This window comes from Vulpes lagopus, chromosome 1 (genome assembly GCF_018345385.1).
Source record: "Vulpes lagopus strain Blue_001 chromosome 1, ASM1834538v1, whole genome shotgun sequence".
In the NCBI taxonomy this organism is placed as follows: Eukaryota; Metazoa; Chordata; class Mammalia; order Carnivora; family Canidae; genus Vulpes; species Vulpes lagopus.
Window position 1 is genome coordinate 59,533,509 of NC_054824.1, and position 24,231 is coordinate 59,557,739.

The 24,231-nt window shown below is 34.5% G+C and overlaps 1 protein-coding gene across 4 annotated transcripts in view; it reads left to right on the top strand.

The window, feature by feature from the left end:
• SUPT3H (SPT3 homolog, SAGA and STAGA complex component) overlaps positions 1-24,231 on the top strand; it is a 508,532-nt gene that overhangs the window by 63,118 nt on the left and 421,183 nt on the right. The gene's annotated exons all lie outside the window — the stretch shown is intronic.

Here is a 24,231-nt window from a genome sequence, read left to right on the forward strand (position 1 = left end):
AAATGATGATTTGGATAATTATTCATAATTCTTATTAAGCATGACAATATTAAAAGTTCTTGAGTCCTAGCAGGCAGTTGGTCATAAGACTTTTGATAATCACTCAGTTTGGCTGGGAATATATAAAAATTGTAACCAAGATAAGATTACAGTTTCATTCTAGATACTTTTATAGGGAAAACAGAATCTACCAAGATAATTGGAATTTCAATTTCCTTCCCACTTTTATCAGGATACCCTTTCATTGCTAAATGGTTCTGCCAGGAAAGCACTGGGGAAATTGTGTTCCTACAGCTTTTCCAGAGAAAAAGTTTATAGAACGAAGAGAGAACATAGTATACACAAAAAGACTGTTGAAAGAAAGAATTGGCTCTTGCCTCTCCGAAATTGGTCATATATGTGAATCCTGACTGGATGCTAGGTTTTAAAAAGAGCATCCAAATATGGGATATTTGGGGCAGCTTGAATATGGCCTGGATATTGATGATACTATGGAATATTTATTAAATGTGACAATGTTATTGCACATATAGAGGAAAATACCCTTATTCTTAAAGGAGGTGCATGAGGAATTATTTTCATGAAGTCAGATGCAAATAAATAAGTAAAACAAATGTGGCAAAACATTAATAATTGGTGAATCCTGGCAAAGGGTATACAGGCATTCATTTTACTACTTTTCACCTTAAATAGTGAGTTCTGAAAGGTGAAGCATTTTGTGGAAAAGGTATATAGAGATTTGACTTCAACTTGAAATTTTATTTATTCCTATAGTCCGCTTTAAAAAATGAAACTGTATGATTAGCCTAGGCTATACTTTGTAATTTTAGATTTTAGTTAATGGTTTTACTTTTTGCATTCGTGTTAAAAAAATTATTACTGAATTGTACCACTGCTGTTAACTTGTTTATAGTATTATTTTCTGTCAAGAAATATTTTAATGAGGAGAAGCCTATTATCTCTATTTACATGCAAATTATTTATCCTGAATCTGTGTCATACTAGTTAATAACCCTGTCAGTGGTCTGTACGAGAGGGCCAGATAGAATATATTTTTGGCTTTATAGGCCATAAGGTTTCTGTCTACCACTCAACTCTGCCATTGTAGTCTGAAAGCAGACAATAAGTAAATTAGACAATAAATAAATGGGCTTGGCTGTGCTCCAGTAAAACCTTGTATATACATAAATAGGCAGCCAGAGTTTGCTCACTCCTGCCACCTACACTTTATATACAGAGATCTGTGGCCAGTGGATAGCCTCTTTTATGAAACAGGCAAGAAGAGTTTGAAATAATGATCAAACTTTTAATATACATGTTATAATAGAATTCTTTCTTATTTATAAAAAACTTGTTTTTTCTGTTTTTAGTTTATTAAAGATCACATGTGTATATCTTGTAAACTGTGTTTAAGCAGGGCATTTTCATCTTGATCATGTAATTATATATTGTGAATAGTTTTATAAGGCACTCAGATCTTTTTAGGGATAAGGTTGGAATCTAAATAAATCTTGATTATAGACTATTCCCACGTTATCATAAATCTCAGTATTTAATTTATCTAGTTCATCACTAATAAGAAAGATGTGAAGAAATTTTAGTAGTGATTGTGATGAGCTATTTTCCGTGTTTTCCATTTATATTTGAATTTAAATCTGAGTAGAAAAAAGGATTATTTTTGGTATTCTACTCCAGAACATTCATTGCACCTATTATTGGACATAATATCCAAATTAAATTAGTTCTCTAAAGATTCATCTATATTAGCTAGACTGAGTATTATTTATTGGCTGCTGCTACTGATTACAACAACTGAACAGGGAAAGTATCTTTTTTAAAAACCGGTAAAGAGCAAATGGACCCATATTCTGATCTGAATTTAAGACCTATAATGTATTGATATTTTAGGCTTTAAATAAATGAGTTATATAGAAATGAGATAGCTTTAAGCAAGAGTTTACAATTCAGTTATTGAACACCTTATTTTATGAACATTTTAAGCAATTCCAGGTTTTACACAGCTAAGGATCAAACAGTTGAAAAATTATTACATAAATCTCATACATTTAAAAAAAATATTTTATTTATTCATGAGAGACACAGAGAGAAGAGAGGCAGAGAGAGAGAGGCAGAGACATAGGCAGAGGGAGAAGGAGGCTCCATGCAGGAAGCTTGATGCAGGACTCGATTCCAGAACTCTGGGATCACGCCCTGAGCCAAAGGCAGATGTGCAACTGCTGAGCCACCCAGGTATCCCAAATCTCATATAATTTAATCACAGAGGAGCAATATTCCTCTCTTCTTTCTCCCTTATAAGTTCTGATCATTGCCTGTTTGCCCTCATTTATGATAAAGTTTTAATATGATTGTTTTTATACTTTTCCCTTCTCTAGTACTTATTATAAAAAAGTTGTACAAATCAGTGTAAGTATTAAGAATAACCTGTCTGGGAATGAAACATAAAAATCTAATATACAGAGACTCAAAAGCATCATATGGGGTCATTAATGGGAGTTCAGACTGTCCCATCTACCTTAATAGATTTTTTAAAGGAATCACTGTGTTACAGCAAGAGGAACATTTTATTAAGCCTACTTTATTTAAAAAGATAAAAAAATATTTAAAATTTATGTAGGGAAGATTTTCATCTAAAGTTAATAAAAAAAAATAGGGACGCCTGGGTGGCTCAGTGGTTGGGCGCCTGCCTTTGGCTCAGATCATGATCCCAGGATCTGGGATCAAGTCCCTCATCAGGTTCCTTGTGAAATGCCTGCTTCTCCCTCTGCCTATGTCTCTGCCTCTCTCTCTCATTCTGTGTCTCTCATGAATAAATAAATAAATCTTTAAAAAATTAATAAAAATAGTTTTGGCATTTAAAATTATAATCTTCAAAAAAATAAATAATAAAAAAATAAAATTATAATATTCATTTATTAGGAAAATTAACCTTTTTTTTTAAAAAAGGTTTTATTTATTTATTAATGAGAGACACAGTTTATCCAACTGTAGAAGGACATCTTGGTTGCTTCCAGGTTCTGTCAATTATGAATAAAGCTGTTGTAAATGTGACTGTAGGTTTCTGCATAGACATGTTTTCAGTTCATTTGAGTAAATACTTATGAATATGATTGCTAGATAGTTTGGTAATACCTAACCAAACCAAAGATTTAACTTTGTAAGAAATTGCCAAACTGTTGTCCAAAGTGACTGTGTCATTTTGCATTCCTGCCAGTAATGAATGATAGCTCCTGTTGCTCCACATTGTTGCCAGGGTTTGCTATTCTCCCTGTGTGGCTTTTAGCCATTCTAATAGATGTATAATGGTACCTCCTCTTTTTTTAAATTTTGCGATTCCTCAATGATAAATGATGTTCAGTGTCTTTTCATATGCTTATTTGCCACTATAAGCGGAGGTACTTGTGAGATATATGTTCTATTTTTAATTTATCATTTTGTATTTAGTTAAGAGTTCACATGCCACATTTTGTTTATACATATATTTGTTGATGGACACTTGGTTATTTATTTCTCTTCCAGCAGTAGTTCAAGCCTTTAACAAAGATCAGTTGACTATATTTGCGTGAGTCTGTTTCTGTGCTCTCTGTTCTGTTCCATTGATTTAAATCTCTGCTCTTTTGCCACTATCACACTGGCTTGAATAGTTTAGCTTTATTATGTTACAGCGATAGAATATCAGTTTGTTAGGATTCGTAAAGTAACTTGTTGGGATTTTCATTGGGATTGCATTGAATCTATATCTAGTTGCAGAAAACTGACATCTTAACAAAGTTTTCTTCTGGTCAGTGAAAACATTTATTTAGATCTTCTAGGTCTTCTTTAATTGCACTCATCAGAGTTATGTAGTTTACATCATATGAATCTTCTACATATTTTTTAGATTAATACCTAAATATTCATTTTTTTATGGCAATATAACTTCATAAGTTTCAAGTTCCAATTATTGATTGGTGGTATTTAGGAAAGTAATTGGTTTTCATATACTGACCTTGTATTCTACAGCTTTACTACTAATTACCTGTTATTTCTAGGAATATTTTGTTGAGTCTTTGCAATATTCTGCATAGATGTTCATCTCATGTTGAGCAAAGACAGTTTTCTTTCTTTCTTTCTTTCCAATCTTCATTCCTTTTATTTTCTTTCCTTAGCTTATTTTATCAACCAGAACTTCTGTTATGTTGAATAGGAATGGTGAAAGAGAATATCCTTGCCTTGTTACTGATCTTACTAGAAAAACATCTAGTTTGTCACCGTGAGGTATGACATTAGCTGTAGGGTTTTTGCCAGTGTTCTTTATCAAGTTGAGGAAGTTGCCCTCTATTTCTAGTTTGCTGAGAATTTTTATCATGAATGGTGTTGAATCTTGTCAGATGCTTTTTCCTTATCTATTGAAAGGAATATACCACCTTTCTTCTTCAGCCCATTGATGTGATGGATTATATCAGTTGATTTTTAAAGGTTGAATGAGCCTCTCATACCTAGAATAAATCTTATTTTATAATCTCATGTAATTCTTTTTTATACGTTATTGGATTTGATTTGCTAATATTTTGTGAAGGTTTTTTTGTATCTATGTTCATGAAAGATACTATTTTGTATTTTTCCTTATTTGTAATGTCTTTGCTTTCAGTATTAGGGTGCTGTTCAGAGAATGAGTTAGGAAGTGTTCTGTCAGTATCAGATTGTAGGGAGTTGTGGAGAATTTCTTCCTTAAATGTTTGTTAGAATTTCCCAGTGAAGGTGTCTTGGCCTGGTGCTTTCTGTTCTATAAGGTTATTACTTATTTATTCAATTCTGAAAATAGATATAGACTTAATTAGGTTATCTACTCTTTGTTTTAAGTTTTGATAGCTGTATCTTTTAAGCAATTGGTCTCTTTATCTGCATTTTCAAATTTTGGGCATGGAGTTGTTTATAGTATTTCTTTGTTATCCTTTTAAATATCTAAGGGATAAGTAGTGATGCCCCCTCTTTCATTTCCCATGTAATTTGTATCTTCTTTTGTTCTTATTTTATTTTATTTTATTTTATTTTATTTTATTTTATTTTATTTTATTTTATTTTATTTTATTTTTTTATTGGTGTTCAATTTGCCAACATATAGAATAACACCCAGTGCTCATCCCATCAAGTGTCTCCCTCAGTGCCCGTCACCCAGTCACCCCACCCCCCACCCACCTCCCTTTCTACCACCCCTTGTTCGTTTCCCAGAGTTAGGAGTCTCTCATGTTCTGTCTCCCACTCAGTTTTTCTCCTTTCCCCTTTATTCCCTTTCACTATTTAGTTCTTGATCTGACTAGAGATTTACAAATTTATTTGTTTCAGAAAACCAGCTTTTGGTTTCGTCAGTTCTGTTGATTTCCCATTTTCACTTGCTTTAATTTTGGTTTGAAGTTTTATTATTTCTTCTGCCTATTTTGAATTTAATTTGTCCTTTATCTATTTTCCTAAGGTGAAAGCTTAGATTTCTGATTTTAGATCTTTCTTCTTTTCTAATACATGCATACAATTAGATCAGTCTCTCTAAACACTTCTTTTGATATAGTTGGATTAATATCTACTGTACTTGCAGCTATTACCTATTATTGCCCTGTTTTTGTTTCTTTTTGGGGGAAGAGTTACTCACTTTTAAATTTTCTTCCTGGTATTAATTGAGCACTTTATATGATTGTATTTTCTTTCCTTCCTTAACATATCAGTTAAACTTTTCTTCCCTTTTTAAAAAAACTTTTTTAGTGGCTACTCTAGAGTTTAGAATGTGCACTTAAAACTAATCCAACTCCAATATGAAATAACAGTACATAGTTTCATATGTAGTGCAAATATCTTATAAAAGAGTATTCCCTCCTTATAAAACCTTGCTGTCATTCATTTCATTTATCTGTAAGCTATAAACATTGAGTCCATTGTTGCTGTTATTATTTTGATCAAGCTGTGACTTGTTATATCAATTATTAATAGATAAAATAAAAAAATTTTAAATAAAAGTTTTATTTTACCTTTATATATACCTTGTCTAATACTGTCCCTTTCTTTATATAGATCTGTGCTTCTGACATATCATTATCTTTCTCTTTGAAGAATTTCTTTTAACAATTTTTGCAAGGCAGGTTTACTGGTAATGGATTAGAGAGAGAGAGAGAGAGAGTTTTATTTCTCTACTTTTTATTTTATTTTTTTTTATTTTTTTTTATTTATTTTTTATTTTTTTTAATTTTTTTATTTTTTTTATTTCTCTACTTTTGAAGCATAAGTTTGCTGGACACAGAATTCTAAGTGGTTTTTTTTCTTTCAACACTTCAAATATTTCATTCATCTTTTTTCTTTCTTGCTTAATTTCTAAAGAGAAGTCCAGTGCAATTCTTACTTTGACTACTTTGACCTATAGGTAAGGCATGTGTGTTATTTTCCTGGCTTCTTTCAAGATTTTCTAGAGTGTGAATATGATATGCCGAGGTGTCAGTATTTTGGTGTTTATCCGACTTGGTGCTTTCTGAACTTCCTGGATTTGGGGTTTGGTGTCTGTCCTTAATTTTGGAAAATTCCCAACCATTTTTATTTCAACTATTTCTTCTTTCCTTTTCCATTTTCTTCTACCTTTGGTTGTACTATTACATGTATATTGCTTTTTGGGTAATTTTCCCACAGTTCTTGAATAATTCTTTTCTTTTTTATTCTTTTTTCCTTTTACCTTTCAGTTTTGGAAGTTTATTGACATATCTTCAAGCTCTGTGATTCTTCCCTCTACCATGTTCAATCTGCTGATGAGCCCATTCATTTTATTTTTACAGTGTTTTGATTTTATTTTTTAGCTTTTCTTTTTAGATTTTTAATTTATTTTAGTATTTTCTTCTCTTTGCTTACATTACCCATGTTCTCACTTGATGTCCACTTGTTCCATGAGAGCCTATAGCATACTAGTTTAGTTCATGTAAATTTTAATTTTTTTTTTTTTTTAGTTCATGTAAATTTTAGTCTGATTTTTAAATTTCTGACATATCTGAGTCTGGTTCTGATTCTTGCTTTAATTCTTCAGATTGATGTCTTGCCTAATTAGCATCTCTTGTAATTTTTTGTTGAAAGTCAGATGTGATATATCTGATAAAAGAAACAGGTAGGTAGGCTTTCAGTATGAAATGTCTATGTTTATTTGGCTAGGAGTTAGGCCATGATTCTGTTGCTGTAGCAATAGTGTCAGAGACAAAAGTTTTCTGAGTGTTCTTGTTTTTGTTTCTCCTGTTGGCATTGAAGTTCCCTTGAGACTCTTTCTTAAGTAGATAGAGTCTGAGGCTTTTGGGTCTTTCAGCTCTACTCTTATTGTGCAAAAAGCTGATTTATGTGGTAGTAGGGGTGGCAGAAGGGGAAGTGTAGTGTAATTCTGTGATTAGTTTTTAGTCTTTCAGTGAATCTGTAACTTTCGTAAGTGCTTCTCTTATTCTCCTCCCCTCTCTTCTCACCTCACACTGGGTTAAGTAGGAAGGCTAGAGGAGCAGGGGTTGAGTATTTTTGTTTCTCCATGTGAAGGCTAGATGAGGCTGGAGTTGGAGATTTCCCTTCTCCTGTTCCAAAGACTGTTGAGTGCTGGAGTTACGTGTTTTTCTTTCTCTAGGACAGTCAGTCTTGGTGTATTGCAAGTGGGTTAGGTTTTGGTAAATAGTTCCCTCTAAGGGCTCTTTTGTTTAGCAGAACAGAATACTCTGGAGCTTTTTCAAAATGATTACTTTCCCCTTTCCCCTTCTGAAGGGGATTTTTCCTTGGTATTCACCCTGAGAACATGGTAGGTATCTGGAAGATAAAATAGTGTATAGAGCCCCCCCCCCATCTAAAGCTGGACTACCTTGAGTTTCTGTCTTTTCTGCTAGTCCATGCTTAATTTTTAGCAGTTAATGAATACTTACCCTTTAAGTGTTCCTACCTGGTTCCAGTTAGGGGTTCTGCTTTTGGGAAGCTGTAACTCTTTGAATTCATTTGTCAGTCTCCATCAGTGTTTATCACATTGGTTTGCCCTGTGACCTCAATTCCCTGATGGATTTAAGAGTGGTTGATTTTCAGTTTGTGTAGCTTTTTTCTATGCCTTCCAACCTATTTACATGTCAGACTGGAAACCAGATGTCACAACCTTTTTTACAACAATTTTATCTATATAGCATTATCTTAAAATATGGAATTTAAAAGTTTAGTATCACTCATTTGTTTATTCTATCAGCATTTATTAAACACTATGTATTAAGCTCTATGTTAGTGCTGGGATTACAGAGTTAAAGCATAGTTCACAAGGGAAATGAATTAATATTGAACTATTTGGAACATGCAAATAAGTCAATTAATGTAATATTGTGTGTTGAATACTATGACATATAAACATGAAGTATACACATGATACTAGATATGGTGGAAAATTTCAACCAGATTGATGAATTCAGTGAAAGTTATTCAGAATTGGTGAAAATTAGCTGAATTTGAAGGCCTGTTAGGCGTTGATTCAACACTTGTAGGTAGGAAAGGCAAGAGGAGGGAGATACAAGAAGGAATGTTAAGGACCAAGACCACATGGAACAACTTACAGCATTTTGTGAATTGTACTCAATTCTAAGGTGTTGGGGCAAAGTTGGGTGAAAAATGTCCAGTCTGGAAAGGTAGAGATTAATCAAGAAGGACCTTATTTGTTAGGCTATTTAAGTTGATTGAACTTTATATTCAAAACTAAGGGGAACCATTATTACTTTTTCTTGAGGAGGGAAGTGACCTGATACAGGTGTAGAATGATCTGGTAGTAGTGTGGAGGATGCATTATTAGAGGAGACAGGGAGGTTTTCTTAGTTGAGAGAGAGTCTGAATGAATGAAAATGATAGAAGGAAAGTGAACTCTAAAACCACTGATGGAAGTTGAAGTTTATGTTCATGTAGTTCTGTTCATAAACAAACTGAGTGGACATTTTGTTAAGCATTGTTAGAATAGACTTATCCAACTGAGTTTAGGTGAATATATTTGTGAAAGGTTTTTATTAATAAATTCAAAATCTGACAAATCATATATACTTTTTCTGTCATAGCACTAAACCATGAAGTGCAGTAAATAATGCATGGAAACAATAAATATTGCAGTTATATTAGAGCTGGTATGAAAAGACCATGATAATATGTATTTTTTCAAAAGATTATTTATAATTGCAGGTGGTGATATAAAATGAATTATGTTCCAGTAATGTGAATGCTTTTGGTTCTTATTTATGGCTAAAAGCTGGTATTTCTTACTTTAAAAAATAGAGGTAGCCTTGAGTCTTAGTTTGGAAATATCTGTGGGCCATGATTAGCCATATTATTTTCCAGGCTTTATACTTAAAGATAAATATTGCTTCCATAATTCTTGGACTTGTCCTTGAATAGCAAACAAGTAAACACAAAATCCTGAAGAAGCCTAGTCAGTAGTGATTTCCACTGAAATGTGTTGAGAGTCGAAAGATCAGGCTATGGATTTAATAATAGTAATGGAATCCATGCTGCCTTTGCTCTCAGTGTTTCCATTGGAATAAGAATTTCAGCTAGGAATAAGAATTTCTAGGAATAAGAATTTCAGCTTGTTGACTTCCCCTGTCATTTGTGTTTTTATAGGGCTCAAGTGTATTTTAATGGTTAAGTATGTTATAGACAGGAGACGATTTTGTACCATTGGTTACATTAAAAAAAAAGGAAAACTTGGTGTAGTTGACTTCGTTCACTTTCTAAGATCTTTTTGACATTTTTACCTATTAAAATGATTTGGTTAATAGACTCTACAACTAAAAACAAACACCTGGGAAGCTTTTATGTTTGTGTGTTTCTGCTTTCAGTTTGAATGTTGGTTTTTTTCTTTTTTTCTCCTAATTACCTTCCTTCTTGGCCTTTCTTGTTAGGAACTTTTTAAAAGAAACTTTCTGAGGTCTGTTGGTATAGCTTTGAAATAGCTTCTGTTAATAGTCTATTTAGTTTTAGGAAAATGATACTACCATTTTAGAGCAATGGAATACTCGGAATAGTAAATGGTATCATTAATGCCAAACGTAATGATAAAATAGTGGAAAAATTGAATATGTTTAGTTTTTTTTGGATTTAATTACATTGAAAGTGTCTCTTTTTCAGCTTAATTATTGACTAATTATTCTGGTAATTTATCTTTCCTTTAAATTATTTAAAATAAAATTCCTCACAGTGCTAAATTGTTTTTCAAAATTACAGCTCTTTAATTTGGATGGGTGGGTAGAGAGAAGTTACTTTTATCTGTAACATTTTCCTGTAGAAAGCAGTATTAAATGTCTTTTAATCTATTCCAAGTGAAATGTAATTATTAGATGTTGGTATTTATACATATAAATGGATAAAAGTATATATATTTTTCCATTTACATAGCATCCAGTTGATGCAAGTGACTCTAATTTGTCATTGATCCTGATCTGTAGTGATCTGTAGTGTGTGGGCGGTCATTTGCCTTGTAGCAGGAGATTTATGCAACTTTTCTACCATAAATAATGAAATCTACTTGAATAAATACAAAGTAAAAAAGTGTCTATACTTTAGTTCCTTTTTAGTTATATTAAAACAAAGTATAGGCATACCTTGGAGATACTGTGGGTTTGGTTCCAGGCCACTGCAACAAAGTGAATATCACAATAAAGTGGATCAAATGAATATTCTGGCTTCCTAGTCTTTATAAAAGTTGTGTTTACATTATACTGTAGTCTTTTAAGTGTGCAGTAGCAGTATGTCTTAAGGAAGTACACACCTAAATAAAAAATTATTTATTGCTAAAAAATGCTAACCATCATCTTAGTTCTCAGTGAGTTGTAATCACAGATCACAAATCACCATAACAAGTATAATAATAATGAGAAAGTCTGAAATCTTTTAAGAATTACCAAAATACTACACAGAAACACAAAGTGAGCAAGTGCTTTTGTAAAAATGGCGCCCCAGACTTGCTCAACACAGAGTTGCCACAAACCTTCGAATTATAAAAAACGCAGTGCCAAGTGCAATAAAGTGAAGCACAATAAAATGAGGTATGCCTGTAGCGTTTAATTGAACAAGGTTTTATCAGCTTTCTAGCAGGTGCCGTATATCAGTAATACAAAGATGGATAAACCCAATTGATTTCTTGCTATCAGGCACAAGGTTATTTAAAAAGGAGATAGTCTTGCAAACATTATTTAGAATCTAGCTCTGAACAGGATGCGAGGGAGTCCTGATTGGCAGCAAGCACTTCCGCCAGATGCTGTGATGTGAACTAGGAGTTTGCTAGGTAGGGACCAGAACTAACACAAAGGCCACTTCAGCAGAGCTTAAGGAATCATCTCCTCACCCTCTGTCAGCAAAACAAAGTACTGTACCAGTAAAACAAAACCTCAAAATATTAAGAAAAACGTAAAGGGATAAGCCCCAGACAGACAAAATGAATTTACCATTGTGTTTTAATGGGTTGAAATTCTGCAAAGTTAGATTGGAAGAGAGCATGAATTACAAGATGAAAAAGAGTAAGTCCCTTGCTGTGATTGTATTTGCTGTGTGATCCTAGATAAGTCAAGTTTCTTGGTCTTCAGTTTTCCTCCTCATAGTAGCTGCTGTTGGTGCCATACCCAGATCCTTTTACCTGGATGGGTATTTGCCCATCCCTCACCTGTAGACCTGGTGACTGACAGCTCTCAGCAGAAAACACCTCCACAGAATTATTGGGAGCTGACTTACCAGACAGAGGTGCCTAGGACATACTGTTTCCCTGCTTCCTCAGGGCATGTGTAGGTGACCTGTAGCCAGTGACTGACTTTTATGGGATATGAGTGCATGGTCATTTAGACTCCATAGTTCACTGTGGGGTCAGGATGAGATTATACTTCAACTGCACCTTTGGCTTTCTTGCCTTACCCATTTCCTTGGACTTTCTGTTGAAAGCACTCCCTCAGCATTTTCATCTGAGCCTTTACTTTTCAGGAACTCACTGAAGACACTTCCTCCCCCATTTAAAGTTGTGGTCAAATACACATAAGGTTTGCCATTTTAACTATTTTAAAACGTATAGTTTGGTGGCAGTAAATACATTCACAGTGCTGTGCAGCTATCTAGTTACTGGAAGTTCTAAAACATTTTTGTCACCCCAAAGGGCAACCCCATACTCATTGAGCAGTTGCTTCCTACTACTACTCACTGTATCACTCTCCTACTCCCACAAAAAAACCCCCGGCCATTGGCAATACCTAGGAGTGGAACTCCTGGCTCATACTGTAATTATGGGTTTAACTTATTGAGGAACTGCCATTTGTTTTCGATAGAGGCTGCCTCATTTTTCATTCCCACCACCAGTGTACAAGGGGTCGAATTGCTCCACATCCTCATCAACACTTTTGTTTGTTTTTTGTTTTTATGTTCAACTAGTGGGTATGGACATTTATCTTTAAACTTGAGCTAAGATTCATCCTAAGATTATCATGAGGATCAAATAACTTGTTACATAAAATATTTAGCATATCACAGCACCATAGAGATGCCTTTACTTCTCATGTCATGACATACAATTTGAACTGAAGTAGGATTTATTTTTTATTTTTATTTTTAATTTTTTAAAAGATTTTATTTATTTATTCATGAGAGACATAGAGAGAGAGGCAGAGACACAGGCAGAGGGAGAAGCAGGCTCCATGCAGGGAGCCTGACATGGGACTCCATCCCTGGTCTCCAGGATCCCACCCTAGGCTGAAGGCGGTGCTAAACCGCTGAGCCACCAGGGCTGCCCTAGTAATACCATTGGTATAGATAGGATGCATTATCTTTGAATTTCAAAGAGCATAATTTAAATTTTTCTCTAACACTTAATGACTGTGACTTTGAGTAAACCATATAACCTTGAGAAGCTATCCTGAATCATTAAAAGTGATGATAGTATATCTTGAAAGATTATTTTAAGACTAAAATGAGATAAGTTTAATTCCCTCTATCATAATGCTTAGCTCAAAGTAGGTATGACATTCATGCATTATCTCATTTAGTCATCAGCTGTTGAGGTCCTGTTTTTATTTTCATTTTGCAAATGCAAAAACAGCTCAGAGAAAGGTTACTTGAATTGACCAACTTCACACAGCTGAGAAGTAGTGAGTCTAATTTTGAACCCATATCTGTCTGTCCCTCATTGCTAACTGGAATTCTGTATACTAATATCTTAGATGGGCTGTATACTGGAAAACAGTATTTCTGTTGGATGTTATCTCCTCAAGGCCAGCTTTATTACTTTCTCTGTTTTGCTTATAATGTTATAGTTGAGTCAGACTTTGTGGGTTTGAAACTTGGCTTCACCATTTATTTGTTGTGCTACTGGTGGCAAAGTACTTTACTTTTTGGCCTTCAAATTTGTCACTTGTAAAATGGAAATAGTAAGGCATCTATCTCAATGGGACTTTTTGATGCAATACTGTGGGATGCTGTAGCATAGAGTAAGTCCTTGACTGTTGTTTGCTGCTGTTTTTATTTTTTTTTATTTTTATTTATTTTTTTATGATAATCATACACAGAGAGAGAGAGAGAGAGAGAGGGGCAGAGACATAGGCAGAGGGAGAAGGAGGCTCCGTGCACCGGGAACCCGATGTGGGACTCAATCCCGGGTCTCCAGGATCGCACCCTGGGCCAAAGGCAGGTGCCAAACCGCTGAGCCACCCAGGGATCCCTGCTGCTGTTTTTATATATTAGAAACAGTAGTGTGGAAAGAATTTGGAATTGCATAGACCTGGCAGGTGGTCTAGCTCTTTGTTCATTTTTCGCTTTGAGACTTTATTGAGCAAGTTAACTTTGGAGAAGCTTAAGTTTTTTTCTTCTCTTTAAAAAGAGATCCTAAGACCAACCTTACAGTATTTTTGTTGATGTTTAAAGGACAGGATATTTAAAACGGTGACAGAAGAGTAAATACAAAATGAATGTTAGCTTTCTCTCCCATTCTCCTCCACACTCCTGCCTTTTACTTGAAGTTTTCACTGCCCTCTTTTATTTGAAGAGATTTATTTGGTCCTCTGACAGTGCAGAGGAACTCACCACGTGTTACAAATATACAGCCTGTGCCTGGTAAACAGTCTTAATCTCACTTCTTCCCCGATAGTTATATGTCTTAGTAGCTCAGTAGTTATCTGCCTTTTGCCCATAAGTAAAAGCAAGAGCCTTTTTACTTCCCAGATAATTTGTGAGTTTAAATTGAATTTGCCCAAAAGAAGACAATTGATTTTAATATTTGCTTAAGAAATCAGAGCTCTTAAAAAAATCATACTTTAATCTTCTCTGTACTGGTGTTAACAGCTGACTACTAGGATTTTTCTTTAAAATCTTTAACTCAGCAAGATTATTTTGTAATATCTCACCCTTAGCTATGAGACTTACCACACATGACATACAACAGGTATAATTTATATTTACCTCTTTTTTTGGGAACCAAGAAGATAATTATACTTAAGTGTTTTCTAAAAAGTCTCTCAAGTATTAGCTGACTTCTTGATAAATTATTGTTCTGCTGGTATCTTTTAAATATAATGCTACTAATGATTATATAATATTCATAGCTTACTTTCTTAAAATTTACATGATAGCTGTGAGAGCAAAATATTATACACCCCTCTCCTCCATCTTATGAGATCCTTGAGGCTCTATCTACCAAGACACCATGATTAAGTGATTTCAAATCCCATTGTGTAGATAATTCCCAAATGGATAACTGGATTAGTAAAGGTTGGATGCAAATTTGGGTTGTCAATTTTTAAATCCCCACTCCCACCCCAAGATAATTAATATACCTGAGAACTTCTCACATAGGACAAGGAATGTGAGCCCAAAGAACTATGCCTAGAGCATTGCAGCTATTGCTTATATCAAAAATGAATAAAATCCAAATATCAAAAAGGGAATGGATAGTAAAAACAAATACATAGAAAAGTTGCTATTGGGCAGTTAAAATGAACGAAGTCCGTGTTTATGAATATGAATGGGTACATTGTGAAAACCAAGTTGAGCCCAAGACAGATGTACAGCAGTGACATTACTGATGCAGATTTTTAAAAACAAAACTATACTGTTTTACTGTGCATAAGAACAGTATTCCAGAACATGAATGAGAAGGATACACACCAACTATAGAGTAGTGGTTATTTCGGAGAAGGGAAAGAGTGTGAGGGAAGCTAGTACAAAAAGGATTTCAGCTGTATCACATAATGTATTTGAAAAAAAAGAGTGATGGTGACTTTATATTACATTCTCAGTAACGTACTGGCTTTAAAGTAGTTCATAATTAAAATTACACATCCCACACTGGTCAGAATGGCTACAATTAATACGTCAGGAAACACAAGAGATACTAATAAAGCAATTAGGATAGTGTTAACTTATTTCCCTGATGATGTAATCAAAACCACAATGAGATAACACCTCATGCCTGTCAGAATGGCTAAAAGTAACAATACAAGAAACAACAGGTGTTGGGGATGTGGAGAAAGAGGAGCCTTCTTACACTGTTGGTGGGAATGCAAGCTGGTGCAGCCACTCTGGAAAACAGCATGGAGCCTCCTCAAAAAGTAAAAATAGAACTACCCTATGATCCAGGAATTGTACTACTAGATATTTACCCAAAGGATACAAAAATACAGATTGGAAGAGGTACATGCACCTGGATGTCTATAACAGCATTGTCAACAATAGCAAAACTATGGAAAAAGCCCAAATGTCCGACTGATGAATGGCTAAAGAAGATGTGGTATATATACATACAGTGGAATATTATTCATTTAACAAAAAGAATGAAATCTTACCATTTGCAATGATGTTGAGGGAGCTAGAGTGTATCATACTAAGCAAAATAAGTCAGAGAAAGACACCATATGGTTTCACTCAGATGTGGAATTTAAGAAACAAAATAGAAGAACATATGGGAAGGGGGAAAAAGAGAGGGAAACAAACCATAAGAACTCTTAATGATAGAGAACAAACTGAGGGGTGATGGAGGGAGGTAGATGGGGGATGAGCTAGATGGGTGATGGATATTGAGGAGGGCACTTGTTATGATGAGCATTGGATGTTATATGTAAGTGATGAATCACTGAATTCTACTCCAAAACCAATATTGCACTGTATGTTAACTAGAATTTAAATAAAAATGAAAAACTGCGTGAGAAATTTTAACAAAAAGCAAGTTGCAATATACCACTAAAACTGCCGTTTTCATTTGTATTTTTACAGTTCTCTTATGTATGTAAATGATTTTGGGTTTTTTATCTATGATGGTAATTAAAAAGATTCTCTCTAAAATCTATTTAATTAAGGGTTGATACTTGAAGAAAATTTTAAGTATATAGGAGGGTGATAGTATGTTAATATGCAAAATTATTGGAGATAGACTATGGAAAACAAATTAATTAGGAAGCACCAAGTTTTAAAGATTGAGTTTTCTGTAAGGTTAATAGAAGTGTGTTAGTCATTCTTTCTTGGTGCTAAGGCTAGAAATCCCTCCTGTAGATTTTCTAGAAATGTCCTATGATAATTTTTCCTGTGTATCTCGTGTATTGTCTATATGGTGTGTGTATATATATATATATATATATATATACATATATATATATACACACATACATACAGAGTACACTCATAGGATTATGTCTTATACTGTGCTTTGATATTGATTGATATTGATTAATACTGTCATACCAAAGTGAATTGTGTTTTAAAGAGGAATCTACGGTAGGTGGAAAAATGGATTGATGAACAGAAGATACACAAAAAGTTGTAGTCTTTCTAATGATTGGTCTTTATCAAGGGATGGGTCTTACGAGTATCTTGAAGTATCCCATAGCTTGGTTATTGCAAGGAATCTATAGATTTATAAATAGTATTCAGAAAATATTGAATGTAGACTTTAAAATGTTTTGTTAAATGCTTATGCAATTATGTCTCTAGTATATGCATGTATTTTTGTGGTTAATAAAGCACAAATACATTTTAAAACACTACCAAATGCGTAGTAGTCATCTATATTCTTCATTAATGTAGCATAGTTATAATGTTTTTAATATAAAACAATATTCTGACTGAAAGTGACTGAACACCAGTATTAATGAGCTGACATATATCTTTAAGTCTCTTAAAAAATACTGTAATTGCCCATTCTCAGTGATAATCCCTGAAAGAAATATAGATTTCAGTTTTTCTTAGTTGCCAGTTAATAAGGGACTTATGCTTTGAGGTTGACTTGGAATAGATTTTTTAAAAAGATTTAATTATTTATTTTAGAGAGGGAGCAAGTAGGGGGAGGAATAGACGGAGAGGAGAGAGAGAATCTTAGACTTCCCGTTGAGTGTGGAACCTGATGTGGGGCTTAATCTCACAACGTGAGATCAAGACCTGAGCCCAAACCAAGAGTTGGATGTTTAACCAACTGAGCCACCTAGGCACCCCTGAGTTGGAACAGATTTGATATCATATTGTGAAAGTTGAGAGTCTGGAAGTGGGATTGTACCAGATAGTAGAGATAAGCTCAGAAATTACCTGATGGCAGCATTGGGATTCTCTTTAGAAGATTATATTAGGTAAATCCTAGTAGGAAAAGGGTACTTGAGGCCTCATAATATTGTATAATATAAGCATAGCCAGAGTCCTGTTAACCTGGAAACTTTTAAAAGATTTTTATTTATTTATTTGAGAGAGAGAAAGAGCAAGCAGGGGGGGAGGGGCAGAGGGAGAGGGAAAAGCAGACTCCTCACTAAGCAGGGAGCCTGATGCAGGCCTCCTTCCCAGGATCTGGGATCATGACCCTAGCCAAGGCAGACACTTAACTTACTGAGGTACCCAGGCGCCCCAGCCTGGAAACTTTTTTTTTTTTTTTTTTTTTTTAATTTAATTATGATAGTCACAGAGAGAGAGAGAGAGAGAGGCAGAGACATAGGCAGAGGGAGAAGCAGGCTCCATGCACCGGGAGCCTGATGTGGGATTCGATCCTGGGTCTCCAGGATCGCGCCCTGGGCCAAAGGCAGGCGCCAAACCGCTGCGCCACCCAGGGATCCCCAGCCTGGAAACTTTTTAAAGCAAATGTAACTATTAGCTATTCTCAGCCATTAAAAATGTTAAAATTTTAGGAAAATGGTCTGCAGTGTATCTAACTGAATAATGTATTATTTTAGTATACAAAAGTAATATTTAACCTTTTTAAAACAGTTTATAAGATACAAGTGTGATAAATTGCCATAAGTAATTATTATGATAAATCATGTAAAGTTGGGAAGCAGCATTTGTTTTTGGAAGTAAGAAGACATTGATCTAAATTTGTTTATAAATAGAAGATTTGCCATTTTAACCATTTTTAAAGGTCTGGTTCGGTGGTATCAAGTACATTCACATTGTTTTCTCACTATCTCTCCCATCCATCTTCAGAACGTCTTCATCTTCCCAAATTGAAATTTAGCACCCATTAAATAACTTCTAATTCCTCCTCTCCCTGGTACATCGTCACCACCATTCTGTTACCTCTCTTTCTGAGATTGTTCTAGGTATGAGTACAATTGTACAGAATTTGTTCTTTTGTGACTGACTTATTTCACTTAGCATCATGTCTTCAGGATCCGTTTATGTTGTAGTGTGTTTCTGAATTTTCCCTTCCTGTTTGAGGCTGAATTCTATTGTTTGTATATGCCACATTTTGTTGATGCTTTCCGTGAATTACTAAAGGTGCCCTTTCTGGGGAGATTACTTAGAAAAGAACCCTTCAGGGGTGTTTGGGTGGCATAGTTGGTTAAACTTCTGACTCTTGGTTTTGGCTCTTGTTGTGATCTCAGGGTTGTGACATCAAGTCCTTTGTTGGGCTCTGCACTGAGTGCAGAGTCTGTTTGAGATTCTCTCTCCCTCTGCCCCTCCCCACTGTGTGTGCTCTTACTCTCTCTCTCTCTCTCTCTCAAATAAATAGATCTGAAGAAAAAAAAGAAAAAAGACTTTCTCTCTGGGCTAAAACCTATTTACTATATATATGATGAGTAGATGGCACCTTTGTATTAAAAAAAACAAAAACAGCCACTCCCTTTTCCTGGTGTACTTTGCCTTGTACCGGGATGCATCACAGAGTACAGTCATTGCTAAGTGCTTTCTCAGTGAGATACTTTTTGTGCAGCGTGTAAACCATCTAACAGTGCTTGATAGTGCTGCTCGTTTACATCATTAAAATCACATGCATTGGAATTATTGTATACTCTTTATTCATTCACTCATGATACTAAGTATTCTGAATATACAGTATGTGGTACTAATTGTGCTTAGTGCTGAGGATATTAAATGGATAAAGAACATGCATGCATATTAGGTGGTAAGTGGATGAAAAAAACATTATAAGGATGACAGAGGAAGTATACCTAACTTAATTTGAAGGGATGATAGTTGGGCTGGATATGATACTTAAGCTGAATCTTAAGATAGTAGTTACAGTTAACACTTAAAGTCTATCTTATATGGGTGGTACTCCTTTAGGGCTTTACATACAGGAGCTCATTTACATGTCAACAACCTTATAATAATTGCTTATAATCACAGTTTACAGATAAAGAAGCGGTGGCACAGAGAGATAAGGACTTTACAAAGATAATATAAAATGTAGTTCAGTTTGGAATAAAGATCGAAATTTAGTCATTTTGGCCCCTAAATCTATGTTTTTAACCATTTGATACATCATATCTCAGGACTCATGGAGTCCCATGGCTGGGATAGGAAAGAAGGTTGTGGCACAGGTGGTGGTAGTTGTGAGGACACGAAAAGGGGTAAATCTGGGAATTCCAAAAAGATGGAACGTCTTATGCCACATTGTAGAAGTGTGAGAGATTGTTAGCCCTCCTAATGGGGGACTGCAAGGTTTTATACTTGGCACTTGGTTGGTATATGTCAAAGATTAGTGGGCAATGAGGCTAGGAAGTCGATGAATTTAGAGAATCACAGATTTTGTATACTGTGCTTATATTGTTCTGAAATCCTTCACTTCTTTGAGGGCGACAGTTTGTGTATGAGTTTTCTTCATCTGCATTTAAGTCAGCATTATTCCCCTGCCCATCTACGTTGGTCACATCTGGCTGAATGAACTGAGCAGCTGTGGGGCAGGGAATGTAGAAGATGAAGTCAAAGACATAGTAGGTGCTTCATTGCATAGAGCATTTTAATTGCAAAAGTGATAATAAACTGGAGAGACAGAATTCCACAAGAATTTTAACAGTGACACTTTTTTCATTGTACTTGGGATCTGAAAGTTTTAAATTTCATGAATTATTTGAATATTTTTTCCAAAAAGATTATTCACATATCCATCTGTTTTTCTTTTGAAAGAAACTAGTTATCAAAAATTTACATCATACCTTCTCTATCAAATGATTTTTCTATTGCCTAAAGGTCAAAGTAAGCACTTTTTGTATTTATTGTCTTATTCATGAATGATTTACAGTTCTCCTAAATATGTCTGCTTGTTGTTCAAGAATGCCACAATGAAGTGTTTTTTAACTGTTTGTTCTGTCATTCTTTATAATCATCTTTATTGAACAAGTCACAGACTTATCATTGTGCTCTACTCAATGTAATTCTTGCTCATAAATTGTAGTACTTTGAAGAAATCATTCAATTCTTTTGAAATGACATTTTAAAGTGAAATCAACTTCTAGTTGTTAGAAAAAGTAACAGCTGTGACTTTGTAAGCTACTGTTAGTGGCTTTGGAAGCTTGTTGGTTAGCTAGTTGTCATAATGAGGTCATTTTCCAAAAGAAGATGAAGTCATTTGCCATCTTGTTTTAGTCATAGTGGGCTTTTTTTTTGGCCAAATATTTTCAAATTACACATTCCCACTCACTTATTTTCATAGTTGGTAATATTTTTATGGAATAAGATAATGATGGAACTTTTGAAAGGCAACAGTTTATATTTAACATGGCCAATATGTGATTTGTGTTTTATATTATAGTTAGAAAAAGACCTCTATAGACGTGAAATATTATTAATATATATTTCATAGTAGGGGAGCCAAGTAGTGTGTAAATCTCAGTGTATACAATATGAATTCTGGAGGGTTGTGTCTCCTGAGTCCCTGTAGGTAGATGATCTGATCAGAGCCATCTGATCTCTACTTGCTTGAATTCCTGTTGTTTTCATCTGTTTCTTCTGGTGTCTGGCCCATCAGATCCATTTGTAATGGAAAATATATGGGTAGTAGAGATAAAGACTAGTTATCCCAATCATTTATATCTATTTTTACTGGTGCCTAAATTATATTTTCATCTGGGTTGTAGCCGATATATACCTGTATGTTTATTTTAGCATCAGGATTCCATATTGTATCAGAAGGTCTAATTTTAGATACTTGATGATAATCCAATCTAAGTGTCTTTTTCTTTGTAAAGGAAAAATAATTAGTATATTGTTATACAGTAATACAGAAATAGTTATATATAATTTAGGAAGGCACCTCCTCTAATAGTAAAAACTATTTCTATGAGGCATTACAATTTATCTTTAAAATAACTAATTTGAGATCAGTGGAATAAAATGGAAAACTCTAAACTAGATTCAGTTTCAGACTTAAGAATTTAATATAAGAATCACAAAGCAAGCATAAGCAATTATTAATGTCACATTGAACTGAAGAGTTTAATATAAAGATAAAATCATAAAAACTTAGGGGAAACAAATGTGGTCTATCTTCAGAGGTATTGTAATTAAAATACAGTTTTCTGACAATCAAAGTATTTATGTTAAAGTAATAAACAGTTAAGTATCTTATGTAAGTTATCTGTTGCCACAATAATGGTGTATCACAGACAGTCCCCAAATTTCTGTGGTATAGGACAATAAATGTTTGTTGCTCATGCATCTAGGATGGTCACTTAAGAAGCTCTGCTGTTTTAGGATAGCCTTGGTTATTAATGACTCCTTTTAATTTTATTACATCATTCAACAGGCTATCCCTAGACATGCTTGCATGATAATGGCAGAAGTGTCATAAAGAGTAACAAATGTGGGATCCCTGGGTGGCGCAGCAGTTTGGCGCCTGCCTTTGGCCCAGGGCGCGATCCTGGAGACCCAGGATCGAATCCCACATCCAGCTCCCGGTGCATGGAGCCTGCTTCTCCCTCTGCCTATGTTTCTGCCTCTCTCTCTCTCTCTCTCTCTCTCTCTCTCTCTCTGTGACTATCATAAATAAATAAAAATTGAAAAAACATTAAAAAAAAAAAACAAATGCTATGCATTCTGAAGCTTTGTTATGGGTATACCATCACTTCCATTTTAATCTTTTGGTCAGAGGAATTCACAAGGCCAGCTAAAGTTCAAAGATGGGAAATAGGTGTGATCTCTTGAGTGGGAGGAATGGCAAAGTCACATGGGAAAAGGTTCGGATATGGGGAGGGATGAACAACTTTGGCCCTCATTACAATCCTCTTTACATACCCTAAAACATCAAAAACCAAAACAAATGAACAATTGTTTTAGTGCACAGCTTTCTTTTCTATATATTGATTACATTATATATGTTTTATAGTCCTTTTAACTATGAATTTATTTTCAGTTCTAGTAAATATATTTCTATGTTAAAATTTAAAAAAACTGCAACTTTTTTCATAGTGATCTTTGAATGTTAAATGATCCTTGCATTTCTGGAATAAACAGTTTTGCTGTATCACCCTGATTACATGTCTGGATAGTATTTTGATGTATATTTATTCAGACTGGTTATATTCAAGTTCTCAGCTGTTTTATATATGTAAATTTGTTTGAATTTTTGCTATAATGAACAGTGATGCAGCTAATGTTCCTGTAGCAGAAATTTTCAGCTCAGTGTTTGCACAAGTTCTGTAACTGGAATTGCTGTGAAAAAAAGCTATTCCTGAGGAAAATAGTATGTATATCTGTTCATGTATGTATTTGCTTGCTTATACATAAAAAAATGTCTGCAAATAAATTAGTGGGACTACACCAAAAAAGTTTTTGCACAGCAAAGGAAACCATTGATAAAAACAATCAATAAAATGAATGGAAGAATATATTTGTAAATGATTTATATGATAAGAGGCTAATATTCAAAATATATGATGAAGAACTTATGTAACTCAACACCCCAAAACCCACACTGGTTAAAAATGGGCAGAGAATCTGAATAGACATTTTTCCAAAGAAGACAGACACGTATAAAGACACTCAGCATCCCCAATTATCAGGGAAGTGTAAATCAAAACCTCAGTGAGATATCATGTCATACTGATCAGAATGGCTAGTATCAAAAAGTCAAGAAATAGGGCAGCCCTGATGGCTCAGCGGTTTAGCGCCGCCTTCAGCCCAGGGTGGGATTCTGGAGACCCAGGATTGAGTCCCACGTTGGGCTCCCTGCATGGAGCCTGCTTCTCCCTCTGCGTGTGTCTCCGCCTCTCTCTCTCTCTCTCTGTCTCTCATGCATAAATAAATAAAATCTTAAAAAAAAAAGTCAAGAAATAGCAAGTGTTGGCAAGGATGTGGAGAAAAGGGAACCCTCGTACAATGTTGGTGGGAATGTAAATTGATGCAACCACTGTGGGAAAAAGTATGACGATTTCTCAAAAAAATTAAAATAGAAATAATGATACGGTCTAGAAATTCCACTTTTGGGTGTTTACCCAAAGCAAACAAAAACATTAATTTAAAAAGATATATGCACCACTGTGTTTAATGCATCATTATTTACAATAGCCAAGATATGGAAGCAGCCTAAATGTCCATTGGTAGATGAATGGATAAAGATTTATTATGGATATACACTGGAGCCTTACTTGGTCTAAAAAAAAAATGAGGTCTTGTCATTCTTGACATTATGGGTGGACCTACAGTTTATTAGGCTAAATGAAATAAGAGTCACAAATAACATATGATTTCATTTATATGTGGAATCTAAACAAAAAGGAACAAACAGAAAACAAATGGACTTTAGAAACACAGGGAACAAACTGATGGTGTCCAGAGTAGATGTTGGGGAGAATGGGCAAAATAGGTGAAGGAGTTTAAGAGGTACACACTTTCAGTTATGTCGTGGAGATGACAATATAGGGAATAGTTATAATAATGTATGGTGATAGATGGTAGCAACACTTATTGTGTAGTGAGTACTGGATATGGAATTGTCAAGTCACTATTTTGTATATATACCTGAAACTAACCTTGTATGTCACCTATACTTAATAATAAAAA